This window comes from Alligator mississippiensis, chromosome 3, assembly GCF_030867095.1.
Source record: "Alligator mississippiensis isolate rAllMis1 chromosome 3, rAllMis1, whole genome shotgun sequence".
NCBI classification, from domain to species: domain Eukaryota; kingdom Metazoa; phylum Chordata; order Crocodylia; family Alligatoridae; genus Alligator; species Alligator mississippiensis.
Window position 1 is genome coordinate 260,432,834 of NC_081826.1, and position 14,605 is coordinate 260,447,438.

At 42.4% G+C, this 14,605-nt stretch overlaps 1 protein-coding gene across 7 annotated transcripts in view; it reads right to left on the bottom strand.

Moving 5' to 3' along the window:
- Positions 1-14,605, bottom strand: part of ERBIN (erbb2 interacting protein) — a 203,181-nt gene that overhangs the window by 149,985 nt on the left and 38,591 nt on the right. The window lies entirely within an intron of this gene.

Consider the following 14,605-nt stretch of genomic DNA (forward strand, 5'->3'; position numbering starts at 1 on the left):
TTTTTCTTCTTGCATCCATGCAAAAAATATTTTTTAGCATTTTAACTGACTATTCTGTTCATGAACAGTGACAATCCTTAACACCCTATTTCTTCTCAAAAAATTTACAGCAAAGCAAACTGCTCCACAACCTTGTACACTTTGCTAATCTCTCTCAACCCTGTTCTGTCAGGATCCTTTCTAATCAAGGGCCAGTTCAATCTTTTTGCCCAATCAATTCTAACATTTACACAGACTAAATGCAATGAACACTATTAGCAGCTTTAAAAGGGTGTGCTTTGTGGTATGAACTCTTGCCCACTGAACTAAGGCCTGCAACTGAACCACATATTTATACCCCATGTGCACTGCATGTGAACAAATTTGTAAGGGTAAAATTACGACTCTTAAGATAACGTTAAAGCTTTGACTTTCACGAGAAGTTGGGATGCCATGTGATCTTGTACTAGTGTTGTTTTACATGTATTTAAATTTTCTTGGCTTGTCAAGACAGAAGATAACAAGACAAAGCAATTAATCACGTGCAAGTAAACATCCATCCAAGCACTGAAGACTTGCAGAAAAGACTGAAAAAAGAAGAGCGCTTGGCAAAACTTTACTACTTGTATTGAAGCTGTTTTTCTACTGCTAGAAACAGTTATCTTCAAGGTTCCTCATAACTTAAACCAACATCACCCTCTTCAGCTTTATCTGAATAACTGTCCAGTTTTGGGCACTGTACTTCAAAAAGAGAATGGATGGATTGCAAAGTACCCAGAGGAAAGCAACGAAAAAAGAGGTCAAGAAACCCACTGTGTATGAGGAATGGTTGTAAGAACCGAGGACTACTTAATCCAGGGGCAGGCAATTATTTCAGGTGGAGGGTCGCTTTACTGAGTTTTGGGGAGCTGTCAAGGGCCACATGGGTAGCCCTGACCCTTGATATTTCCCCCCCCCCCCCTTCAGGTCGCGATATTGGAACCAGAAGTCCTGGGTCCGCCTGCCCACCCGCCCGCCCCCCCCCCCCCCACACCTTTGCCACCGGAAGTTCCTCCCCTTGCCCTGGAAGTACTCCTTTTGGGACGAAGGGTACTGCAATTTTTATGCCATAAAACCCCCTGAATCATATACAAAAAAAAAAATAAAACAGCTACTATAACTTTTTTTAACTTTATTTTAAAATATTTTTGTACTGGTTTGTGTGTTTATGAAGCGCATCTAGAGATGACTGCATAATAGCTCAAAATACAGTCCTAGCGTATGTTGTACATGGGTGGGGTAAGTGTTTGTGTGCAATGGAAGAGAGAGAAAGAGAAAGCGAGAGATGGGGCTGGGCTGCACAAGAGCTTCACACAAAGCAGCCAGGCAGATCCAACACCCAGGCTCCTGCTGCTGCCCAACCCTGGGTCCCTGCCAGTCCCAGGGCACCCGCACAGGTTCCACACCTAGCCGCTGCCGCCATTTCCCTGCTTTCCCCCCTGCACGCTTGCCAACCCCTGCCACTCCACGTACTGCAGCCACAGCCCCAGCCCCTGCTGCTTCCCATGGGCCACCCTGCCACCGCCACTTCCCTCCAACCCCGCCCCCCCACCTGCTGCTTCCCAATCTGGCTCCAGCCCAGCCTGGCAAGCATCATGGGCTGCTGAGCAGTTCACAGCAGTTTCCCCCCTCCCTCTGTCCAGTCTTATCTTACTTTCCACTCAGACAGAGGGAGGCAGGGAACAGCTCCAAGGCTGTGAGGCCAGAGGTCACAGAGGCTTCCTGTAGGGGGCTGGTGGTTGGGAGGGGAGCAGGGGTCTTGGGGTGGGGGTCTGGGTGAAGCCAGGCTGGCCTTGCTGCTCAGCTGCTGGGTCCTGCCACAGGCTCCCCCTGGGTCCTACTGACACTGGCTGCCTGTTATCTTTGAGACAGCTGGGGCAGATAAAAATAAATTTTCTAAAATGTTTAGGAGCTCTGCAGGCTGGATAGAACCACCTGGTGGGCCCCTTATTTAATCTATAATAGAGAAGACCATGGAGAAATTTGATAAAGCTTCAAATACAAAATGGGTTGTTATAATGAGGATAACAGTCAATTAATTCTCTGCATCCACTGGAGACAGGACAAGTGGTAATTGCAGTGATGAACATTCAAGTTAGGTATCAGGAAGAATGAATTATGAAGGTTGTTATATCTGTTCCAGAATACCAAGAGGGATTGAAGAGTCTCCCCTCATGGGAAGCACAGGCTTCAAAAACATTTGTTTTGGATAGTTTACACAGAGAGGATTCTGCTTCAAACAAGGGTTTGGACTAAAGGACCCTTTGAGATTCCTTCCAGTCTTCTTTTTCTCATCTTATGTTTGAGTAAATATGATACTAGTTTCTTAAAATGGGGTGCTGCTAAATTCTGAAAAGGTCTGGGGGGTTGTCTTGAGTGTAAAAAAGTTGAGGATCACTGCTCTAGGGATGAGAGAGATACCAGGCACACACTAAATTAGGGGTAGCCAACCTGCAGCACAGGTACCACAAATGGCACGGGCAGCTGTATGTGGCACAAAGCAGATCAGGGAGAGGACAGGCAGCACAGAGGCAGATAGGGCAGAGAGCAGAAAACAGCATTAGGCCAGGCAAGGAGCAGAAAGCAGAGTATCAGATCAGGCAAGGAAAAGAGATCTGAATGGCAGCTGGGGAGTGTACAGGGCTCATGTTTGGCACACCTCCCAGAAGGGTTGGCTCACACTGCTCTAAGCTATTTTCATTCTGAACAGCTGCCTTCTCCTGATGCCAGTTAGTGGCAATAGTCCTGTAGCTCAAACACTATCAACCTAGCTGCAGTGCTGAAGATTCAAGGTTCAGAAGCTGATAACTCATGTATCATGGAATGCTGTTACAGCCACATAGAATATAACATTTTTCCCTTTCTATTAAGAAAAACAGAAGTGTTACATGAAGAAAATATATACATTAAAGACCATAATTAGTTGCAAAGTCAAATACTTGAACAGTCATAAATCTGGCATCTTAAAACCAAACTAACAATCTTTTAATGTAGTGGGTTTTTTAATTCAATAGAATACAGTTACAACACTACTTTAACACTAGTTTGTGTCTCATGCAGAAACTACAGTTTAGCATTTCAGTTTGCCTGACAGTCCCTCCTAGTTGCCTGCCAGCAAATTCTAATGCTGCTGCAAGCCTGAAAAACACGTAAGTGAAAATGGTCCCCTCTAATTTCAACCTACTGCCATATGCAAGCTACTTACATATTCATAGTTAGAACCAACAGAACTAAGAAAAAAAACTGCAACTTACTCCTTGTGAATCCAAAGATTTAAGTACCAAAGTAACATTTGTGTAAGCTTTCATAAGACAGAGGTCATGAAAGTATATCTGCATCTGGCCAGCAAAATCTTTATTGCTGGTATTGCAAAAGAAAGACAGGTTTTGATATTTTAAAAGCAAAATAATAATATTTAATCTTAGTTTAATTATATGCACTGAACTGCTTTTCTTGTATATACTTATTGAGTTTAATAGAACGATGCATCCCAGATTTTCTAACAATAATATTCAAGAAAAATCATTAGCAGAAACTGTCCCTCTTTTCTCCATTCCAAGCATAAACAGAGGGTCTATTTGTTTTAAGAACAAGAAGAAAAAAAAGAGAGGCTCAGTGACCCTCCCAAAAAGGAAGCTATCACTGTGACAAACTTTCAAAGCATTAACACGTTTTAAAACAAAAGTGAACACACATAAATAGGCAAGGTTTTGGAAGTTTGAGTTTCTGTTTTGCATGTTATTATTTTAATCACCGATATTTAGTTCTTACATTGCTGCAAGAGCTACTTGATCATGCTTATCCACATAATATAATTCTAAAGAGTATGTTTCATTCTAGTGCGTTTCACACAGACATACCATCTGCCACTCAGGTATGATCTGTTTCTGCCTGACATTATCTCATTACACTTGAGAAGAGTAATGCTGTGTTTAATCTCATGGCTTCAGCCAATTTATAAATACTAAGCCTTGGATCCGCTTCCAAACTCCTTACTATCTGCCCTAGAAACAACGATAAAATGTATGGAGGAGACCATACATTTTATATATCAACACCAGCAATAAAAGATTTTGCAGGCCAAATGTAGATATACTTGCATGACCCCGGCCCTATCAAAGAGTTTGCACATTATTTTTACCGTATATTTCTAGCTACTCCACTAGGATGCAAATTTAAAATTTACATTTCTATATACATTATTTATTTTGTGACCGAATTAGAACTGAACTATCATCTTGGATTTGTGAGAAACTGAATTCAATTGCTCTTTTTTGACCTACAAAAAAAAATCCAGGGCCACAAACAATATGTGCTGAAATATAATTAATTAGAAATGAAGATATTTTAACAATCTGAAATTATGTAGTTACAAAATAATTAAGTCAGTGCTCAGGTAAACATAAATATTTAAAAAATATTAGTTTCCTTGAGATTTCCCCAAATCATTTAAAAACCCTATGTAAATAGATTAAGAAACATATTTACTGGATAAAAGAGAAAAATAAACAAACAAAAAAACTTCCATTGGATATACCTAAACAAAATTATAAGTACTGTTTTAAACCTAGGGATAGAAAAAAAGGTACTCTAGACAAGATTTGGACTGGAGATTTTTTTGTTCATTTGTTTCTTTGGGTTTGGGTTTTTTTGTTTGTTTTTTTGTCTGTCCCCTCGCCCCCGCACACTATACTGTTGTGTTCACGTAGATTAACATACCCTGTTGAGGCATACAGAAGTTGCTGTCTGTCCCCTCTCAGTAAGGAAAAGCTGCGTCCTCTTCACTGTCCAAGGGGTTCTTTGGAGAACAATTAACTCTGAATGGGAATACCTGGTCTCCACCTAAAAGGACTACTACCAAGTCAAGCTAACTTCATTGCTTCTTTGAAAAGATTAATGTCTTCCCAAACAGCTGGTTTACACAGAAGTTGCACATTTAAACTTCACAACATCCTCTAAAGATACACAAAAAGGAATTCATGGTTCTGACATGAAACCCAAACAAAGCATTTCCTAGTAGATCTGGTGAGGGGGAAGGGAAAGGGGAGGCAAAGGAAGGAAGGAGAGAGAGAAGTTTCTTGGAGAACTAGGCCTAAAAATAACTGATCTAAAAAAGTGTAATTTTTAGGCAGATTTTAACCTGGACCTATAACTCCAAATGCAAGATTAGACCTTAAGGTTAAATCTTCATACAAAAGTTAAGATTTACTCGTTTGCAAAAAAGGAATTAAGAATGACATTGTTAACTGTGTTTTAACAGACTGCACATCCTCTGCGTGGTTTTTTTTTTTTAGCATGGCCTCTTACAATAAACTGTCACGTTATACGTGACACGTGGTTGATTTTAAGTAGAGCATTTACCTGTGTTAACAGCCAAGAAAGCCTTAGATTCATGCTTGCACAGAAAAAAGTGTCAATAGTTGAGATCAGTTATAAGATCAATGGATTAATTCCATTATACATGCAGGCTTTTGTTCTAATACCATTAAAGGATCAGAACTAAGAGAGCTCAATAATACCATGGACAAAATTCAAGATTAATTTAATGTGTTTTCCCAACTGCTAGCCACATGGTTCATTGTTCTGGTAACACAATGCCAATTTTAAGGATGTTTGATATTAATAGTAAAAACTGCCACTGAATATTCACAGTGACAACTAGGGTAAAAAATAAATGCCTACTGCATTATCACTGCTTTCACAGAAATTAGCACAAACACTAGGGGCTAGGGATGGGGTGATTAATTAAAAGCAGCTCTGAGAGCCACTCTAGCTAAACTGCTCGCAGCATCATACATATACAGCATCCTGCACTTCAAAATGGTGGCACGGGCACTTTAACTAAAGCTCATTCAACGAGCTTTGGGTAAAGCACTCCCACCACCATTTTGAAATGTGGGGACACCGATATATGCGAGGCAGAAGCTGCTGGAGAGTGTTAATTAGCTCACTCCAGCAGACTCAAAGAAGACTCAATTAATCAAGTTTGCTCCAACACGTGCTAATTAGCACACATCAGAGCAGAGCTCTGTCACATGTATAATTGCCCTAGCAGCTAGATTAGAGGTTTTTTTCTTTAAAACAGAATGCCAAAATGGCTTAATTAAATCTGGTAAGCCATTATCTAAATGGATAGTTAAAAACAGCATTTACAAGTGCTTGACAAATTTACCTGACCCATGAGTCTAAAAACTAGGACCTTCCTGCCCGACTGAAAAATACCTGTGCAACTGCACCCTTCACCAGCCACACCCATGCCCCAGCAACAAGAGATGAAAAACAGACTAACATTGCATTGGCTTTCACATTACAGCTAACTGCAGCTTCAACCAGGAGTGAAACTTTTTAAGTCCAAAAACATTAGCCTATATACATTTTTTTTTTACTTAAAAAAGATAAGAATGGCAAGAAACATACTAAAGAAAAAGGGGAAAATCTGTGAAGAAAACAGGAGAAAGAAAGGGAAAAAACCTCTGGACCTTCTGCCAATCATGGGAACCACAATGGACTGCAGCACTTGAGAACCACAAAGGTGTGCCCACCTTGCCATAGCATTTCAAAATGGCCACAAAGGCATGCCACAGCAATGCTGCAGAGGGCTGAAGAGCAACAATCCCTAAATGCTTCCTGACTTCCAACGGTTCCTGAAAAACAGGCACACCGTGGCTGTTGGATGGTTGGTAAGCAGGGGCCTGTAGCATGCTAGAGGACAAATCAATCTGCTGTCCCACTATGCTAGAGCAGTGTTTCTCAACCTGTGGGTTGCAACCCAAAAGTGGGTCAACAAGAATACATGAAAGGGTTGCAAACAAACTTTTAAAAATGGATTCTCCTTTAAAAGAGAAAAAATATAGGGAACCCCAGGTTTTCCCTTGCAGGCTGGCAGAGTTCCAGCCTACAAGGGGCTGCTTGGGGCAAGGGAGAAACAGGAGAAGGGAGATCAGCAGGGATCAGAATTTTCCATTTCCCATAGGGAAAATGAAGAAAACTGTGGATTCCCCCCTTTACCTGAGGAAAGCACAGATTTTTTCATTTTAATGGAGAAACCCATGGATTTGGCACTTTTGCAAAGAGCTCTCTGCAGGCTGGCAGAGTTCCAGGCTGCAAGGGGCTCTGGGAATGGGGAGGACAGAGGTCAGGCAGGGGGCACCATGTGTATATACATATGCATATATGCACATGGTTGCCAGGCAGCCTGGAGAGCAGCTCCTGTAGGTAAGTTGGGGAGGAGGAACTGAAGCCCCCATAGGAAGAAAGGGAGTTGGGCAGGGCTCAGGCTGCTGCCCAGCCAGGTGCTACATAGGGCTTAGGGCCTGGGGCCAGAATGCACAGCCACAGGGCTCCAGCAAGAAGCAAGATGGGGCCGTGGGTGGCTTGGCTCATCCAGGGGGTGGCGGCTAGCTCCCCACTGTTATGTACACACCCCCGGTAGGGGAGGGGGGGGGCTTGTGTCCCCCAGATTTGTGTGTGGGGTGGGGGTGGGTACAGGTTGCCCACTGTAGGCTTGGGCGCCCCACCTTGCTGACCTCCCCCAGGGCCTCTGTAGCCCAGTGGCTGCAACCCAGCACTGCAGGGCAGAGCGGGAACACATGGGGAAGCTCCTTGCCACTGCAAGCTCCACACTGCCCTGGTAAGGCATCCCTTGCCTTCATGGTAGCAGTGGGGGCATTGGTGTGGGGTTGTGCCCCTCACCAGGATAGCACGGACCCTGCAGGAGCAAGGAGCTTCCTTGCGTGGCCCCGCTCGGCTCTGCTGCACCAGGTCACACCCACTTGTCTGCGGAGGCCTCGTGGGAGGGCAGCAGGGCTAGGGGCTGTGGCTTGGGACTGAGGGGCCTGGACCTGCATTCTGTGAGGAAGGAGGTAGGGGGTGTCTGATTTTCCATGATAAAAAAACAAAAATGAAATACCAAAGTTTATAGGTATTTAGAATTTATTTTATTATAATGATTGAGGCATTAGTAGGATTCCAAGTTGCTTTACAATTGTAAATAAGTCAGTAAAACACTGTTCAACTGATATATCTAGAACTAGATAAACAGGGGGCATCACATGCATGTACATGGGTATACATGGACATGGCAGCCAGGCAGCATGGACAACAGTTCCTGCAGTAACTTAAGAGTCCGGGCGTTGGTGAAGGCTTGGCGCCAGTTCTCAAAGGGGATGGTCACATCCACGATCACGATCTTCTTGGCCTCTTTGTTCGTGATCAAGATGTTGGGGTGAATCTGGCTCTTGCAGCCTGGAACAGTATGGTTCACGGAGATCTCTCCTGCTGCGGCTGGAATGAGCCTCACCAGGCGGTCCTGGACAGTGTTGTGGTGGAGCTGCCAGGCTCTGGTGTGCGGCCTGCAGCTGCACAGCACATGGGGGAGGGTCTTTGCCATGTAGCCACACCATCGGCACCTCTTGTCCCGGTGGCCGAAGCAGACGGCCCTGTTCAGAGGCAAGCAGTTGAGGCAGGCGTGGTAGAGGAAATGCCAGTCCACAAACCTCCTGCTGGGCATGAAGTGGTTGCTGGAGTCCCACACTTCAAGGTGACATCGAAGACCTTGCCCTGGTCAGATTTGGCCCTCAGGTTGCCGGCATACTTGTTTTGGACAGCATCCTTCAGGAACCGCTCCAGGAAGGTCATCATGCGGGGCATCAGAGATGCATCTAGCATGTGGGGCTGGTTGCAGAGAGACTCCCAGCTCCCGGCACCCCTCGGTCCAAGTTCAGGAGCAGCCGATGTGCTTCCTAAGGTGGGGCATAGCGTTGTGGGCTCAGCTCCACAGCAAGGCAAAGTCCCCGCCGCCTCTGCCGAACTCGCCCTCCGGAGAGCCGCTGAGGAAGATGGCCAAGTCAAATCTGGTCAGTTGTCTCGCAATCCTCTTGCAGGTGGTCTCCTTGAGGGCGCTGGCAGCGATGATACTTACCATGGGGTCTGGGCAGGTCAGGAGGTGGAAGGCGTGGGTGACCACTGCGATGTCGCAGAGGTCTCCCATGCAGAGTACCGTTGGCACCTCCCTACCGGTAGGGGATGTGCAGGATCTCATTGCTCACCCTCAGGGGTAGGTGCAGCCACTTCTTGAGCAGCTGCCGGATCTCAGCATCTGCTTTCTTGAGGGGCGTCTTGGGGACTGCCAAGCCTCTCAGGACGAATGCAACACGGGGGATGAGGAAGGTGTTCACCGTGTCAGTCTTTTGCCAAGGGGCCAGCAGGAACGAGTCCAGCTTGTGGGGGTCCTGCATGATCCTGTTGATGGTCTTGCTAATATGCCAAACTGATTTAGCTGAAAACCTAAGGACACGAGTATACGGCTTGTAGAAAAGGGCCAGGAATTGAAGAAGAACTACTCGATTTGTAGAGAGAACCACCAACAAGCTTGTAATCTCATAATCAAGTTAGTGAGACAAAGATATATTTTCTTATAAACCTACATTAATTGACATTCATTTTATTATCCCTTCATTAAGGAAATTTCCTATCAGCCAGGCCATCATTTTGCCTGCAATGGATAGCAATTTGACACATTTATATTTTAGTTAGGTCATTCCATCTACACTTTTCAATTACTGGCCAAATACCGACTGGAAGGAAAGCCTTCTGGCTCTTCCTTCAAGTTACAAGTCTTATTGAAAACACACAACAACATTAGCTTTCCAGAGTTTTTCAACCAGTCTTTGTTTTGTTTTGTTTTTTAAAGTCTTGGATGGCAGTTAATTTAGGGGTGTCTAGTTCAAATAGCTGCTTTTTAGCATCCTCTGTGCAAGAAAACATACTATATGATAGATAACATACTATCTTCTTTCCAAATACAAACAGAAATATCAAATACTTTCAGTCTTCTTGGCATTTACTGACAATTCTGTCAATACCAGATTACTTTACTAGCAAAAAAAGATCCTAACAAAACCTATTTAATATTGCAAGCCAATAGGCTATGACCATTGCAGTTTTTCTCCCTTTACCAACTTCTTACAGTTTTTAGCTTCTGATTTAGAATCATTGTTCCCAACTTCCCTTTTTCCATTTGTTTCTCTCTCACTTCCTCATTCACTATTACAGCCTTCCTTCTTTGGGACATTTAATAAATATGGTCTAAAGCAGCAATTCTCAGCCTGTTGCGGTTTTTTGAGTTCTCTGAAACAGGGGAATTGTTCTATTATATTTTAGTAAAAAACTGAGTGAAAACTAAAGGCTGACATTTTCCAAGGGGTACCCTTGTCTACTAAGGAGTGCCTTGAATCTAAAAAGGTTGAAAACCACTACTCTAAAACAACTTCCAATTATTCACATTTTTCTGCTTAAAATTCTCTCTCCTACCCAATTTGGTTCATAATTGTTTTAAAGCATGAATACGTATTAGCAATATGGACTTCGCATTTATTATGTACAAACAGAAAAATAAAGTCATGATCAGGTGTAGCTTACTTGTTACTTTCTCACTGGGCACATCTACAAGTGCATTAATGTGCCATGGTTACTGTACATTAAGTTTAGTACCTGCATTAGCACAATAGCATGTTTTTTGCCATGGTGCACTAATGCACAGTAGAATTAACCTACTGTGCATTTAGTGTCTCATGTAGAAGCGTCCAGTATCTAGCAAGAAGAGGTCTATTCCCAGCAGACTGCAACACTTAGTAAACTAATCATTAATTTTGAGAACTCCATGTTGTAATAGCATTGTTGTACCTAAAAATCAGAGAGACCGCAAGCAGATTTACCACCCTAAGAAGTGATGCCTGAGAAGGGGAGAATCTTACTAGAGTCTCAAAGAACCCACCTGCTCCTGCTACTGCTACAACAGTGCAATCTCTCTGTACACTAGATGCTGCTGCTGCTACCTGGGTTCTTCAGGGGCATCTAAATTGGCACCAATGGCTGTGATGGTCCAGTGAATATGGAAGAAGCAGGATTTGTATTTAAAGTGATGGGTGTATCTGAACTTTTTTTAACCCAAAAGTTCATCCAGCAATTCTCCCAATTGTGAAGTTGGTTCAATAAAACATTACCAAGCAAATCCTGCTTCTCAGAAAATTCTATAACCATTTTAGTACTGGCAGCATGAGACTTACACCACTCCATTTAAGTCTCCTGCACCTACAAAGTAATGCATCCTGTTCTCTGGTGCAATCTGGTGGCCTGTATAGACAATACTTAGTATCTTCATCTCATGATATATTTGTTAGGACACTGATCAATATCCATTCAAAGTAATTTGCTTCGAGAACATGGAAGCCTACAACACCTGAACTGAAAAGTTGGGTACCAAACAACATTTTTGACACAGAGCACCATGTCCCTTTTCTCTAGTCAGCCCTTCCTGAAAAACTCAAGTTATGAATTTAGCATTCCAAATCATGTTAATCATCCCATCAGGAGTACATCTGCTTCCCATAAGGGGTCAGCAAGAACTAGCTTGTTCAAATTTATGCTCATAAACAAATAATTCCTTGTGTTTTTACCTGAACTCCTCACAGAAGTGTTTAAGTCATTAAAAACTTTGTTATTAATCAAGGTATCCCTTGATTAAAGCAAATATTCTCAACACCTTGATGCTATATTACTGAATGCTTGTTTGCTGGCCCATCCTTTTGTCTTCTTTTTTATTGTTAATTTAAGCCCTCTTGACTACTCTAGCCAGTCTCTTTTCTTCTCCAAGTTACTCTCCTCCACAGCAAGAGGGAACCAAACTCTGTAGCCAATAGATAGCCCAAAATGAATCAATATTTCAGAGCCAGAACCCTGTACACGATGCCACTTAGCCACAGAGGTTTACTTCTTGAAAATTCTGCCTTCTCAAGCCTCCTTTGACACTTTCCAAGTTCCTGAAACAGTCTAAAAATATGTAAGGTACCACGTGAAACGAATCATCAGTACAGATGCACACCATCTTGTCCACCAACTTCAGGAGTCTGCAATGCCATGTCTTCATAGTTGGAAGACAGTCCATCCTACTGTCTAGCTGTACCTTATACTCTTTCCATGCATAATATCTTCTAAAGATAGCTTGGCTTCTTCTGATTGGAGGTTTTGATACTTGAATGCCTTGAAGATTAGGCTAAAGATCCACTGTCAGATGCATCCCATTCACATTACCAGCTCTTCAGACATTTGAGGCAGCTTTCATGCTACCTGGCACCTAGATACTTCTGTCCTGCATGGAATTCTTTCTGGATCTTCTAGCTACTGACTGAAATCTGCCCATCCTTTCTGCTTCCAAATATAAAGACTGTTTCCTCATTCTCTTGGCTCGTGGTTATAAACTGCTATACCTCCTCTCTGGTTTTCACTCCAGTTTCTTGATGGTCAATTCTTTTCTGCTTGAATCAGGATAATAAAACTACCTGAATCTAATTGTCCGAGAACTCTTGAGCCTTCCCAATACTGCTCAGCCTCCCCATTTGTCCTTCCAAACCATGACTCTATTCTTCCCAGACAGCTATTAACTAAAACTTCATAAAGAGGAAATTGCTTCTAGGAAGATAAAATGTGGCGCATCTACTGAGGTTATAACTGCTGTTGTATTGTTGACCATCAAAGTATTAAGTTCAAGACTGCAGGGTTTTACCATACACTATTTTTTACATAGTTTCTTTCCAGAATACATTCTTCCACCTACACAGGAAATGTACCTCCATACTACTACTACAGACATTTCCCTTTGCATTTTCTTATAATCATTTCCACCACAGATCCTAGAAACAGTTAAAATACTCCAGGAGGGACACTGATGCCTACAGCTAAATTCAAAGACTAGGGACATACATTACTGAACCAACAAACTGCAGTTGGCTAAGAGGCCTAAGATCAAAGAAAGCAATGAAAAGTAAGCTTGCCTGCACCAATTCACTAGTAGCCAATTCTCTTTGTCCCAGCTGAAAAATACTGAGGAGAATCAAGCTCTGTCAGAAAACCTGAGATTCCTGGAAGCAGTAATTGAGTAGAAAGTCCCCCCCAAAAATCCTCAAGTGACCAGGATAAAAACAGGGGACCCTCCCTACTCAAGCTATTCTAAATTAAGACTTGTGGTATTGATTGCAAGGCAGGAGATACCTAGAAATGGCATCCCTCTCCAAGCCATGCATGACTGTAAACCCTGTGTTTAGATCCTTTAAACTTCAGTCAGTAGAGAACACAGAGTACAGAATATTAGACATTCCACTGAAAAAGCAAACTTCAATATTCTATATAGCTGAAATCTGGAATGGGCTGAAATGGGATAAATCTGGAACGGGCTTCCCAGGGAGGTGGTGGTCTCCCCTACCTTGGGGGTCTTTAAGAGGACAGACAGGCACCTGGCTGGGGTTGTCTGACCCCAGCACTCTTTCCTGCTCAGGGCAGGGGGTCAGACTTGATGATCTGTTAAGGTCCGTTCTCACCCAAACATCTATTTCAAAGGCCTTTAAGAACCACTGACTAAGTAATACATGCTATATTAATTCAACCTAGAGGCTGCAAGAGGCATAGCAAGTCCTATATTTTAATATTTTGCCTTTAACTTCCTTCAGATAATGCTGAGAAAGGACTAACTTTATTTCATACATCCTGGCAGTGCACAAAAAATCATTTATTTGTTTCAATATTGTGGAAGGATATTTCCTCTTTGTATTTTTAGCACCAATAAATACTGTTAACATACTTCATCCGAACTGGATCTAAAAGTTTAGCAGTGTACTGAATTCCAAGTTTAACAACATGGCAAATTATGGCTTCTTTCCCAGAAAGCAACGAATTTTAAAACTTTACACTAAAGCATCTATGGAACACCAAATCAACACTTGGCAGCTTATATCCAAGAATTTCAAAGCACTCTGAAACTCTGATTATGCCTCACAAGACCTCTGTGATGTAGTAAAGCACTCATCCCTGCTTACAAAAGCACCTGAGTCGCCTAATTCTGCGATCATGAATCTGCAGAAGAGCCAAGCACAGAACCCAATTCTGATTCCCAGTCCTATCCTTATGTACCAGTTAGGTTTATCACACAAACCAGTTTGGTCAGCTTTTTATCAGGACAGAAGCCAATGTCAGATTTGTCACTGACTAATCTTTAGATTAAGCACCTATTCAAGACGAAATATGGGTCGGACTATACTATTCTTCACATAAATTAAACTAATAATATGGAAATTAGATGGGTTAATTTAGAATTAAGCTTACACAAAAAGGTTTTATTCCAAGTAAAATATTCTGGTTTTGATGCCCTGAAGCCATCACTTTATTCTGTAGAAAAGGGTAGTTAGCAATATTAGTCTCAAGTCAGGTAGAAGACAAGGTAGAATTGCACCTTATAGACTAACTGAATCAGAGATGTATAAGCCTTTGATGCATCACCAATCTAATCTATAAGGAGCAACTCTACCCTGCCTTCTGCCTGACTTCTTTATTCTTAAGTTCACATGTACTATATGAGGCTCTAGGGAAGTATTGTATCCCCAAAGAGAGTAGGAACTATGAACCAACATAATACAAAACAGAAATGAACCACCTCTTCATCAACACTTGGCATGGCTTCTTTTAACTTCCAGCTTCATTATTACATTATATGCTTTTCCAGTCTGTGAACTACTACTAATGAACTATAAGCATTATA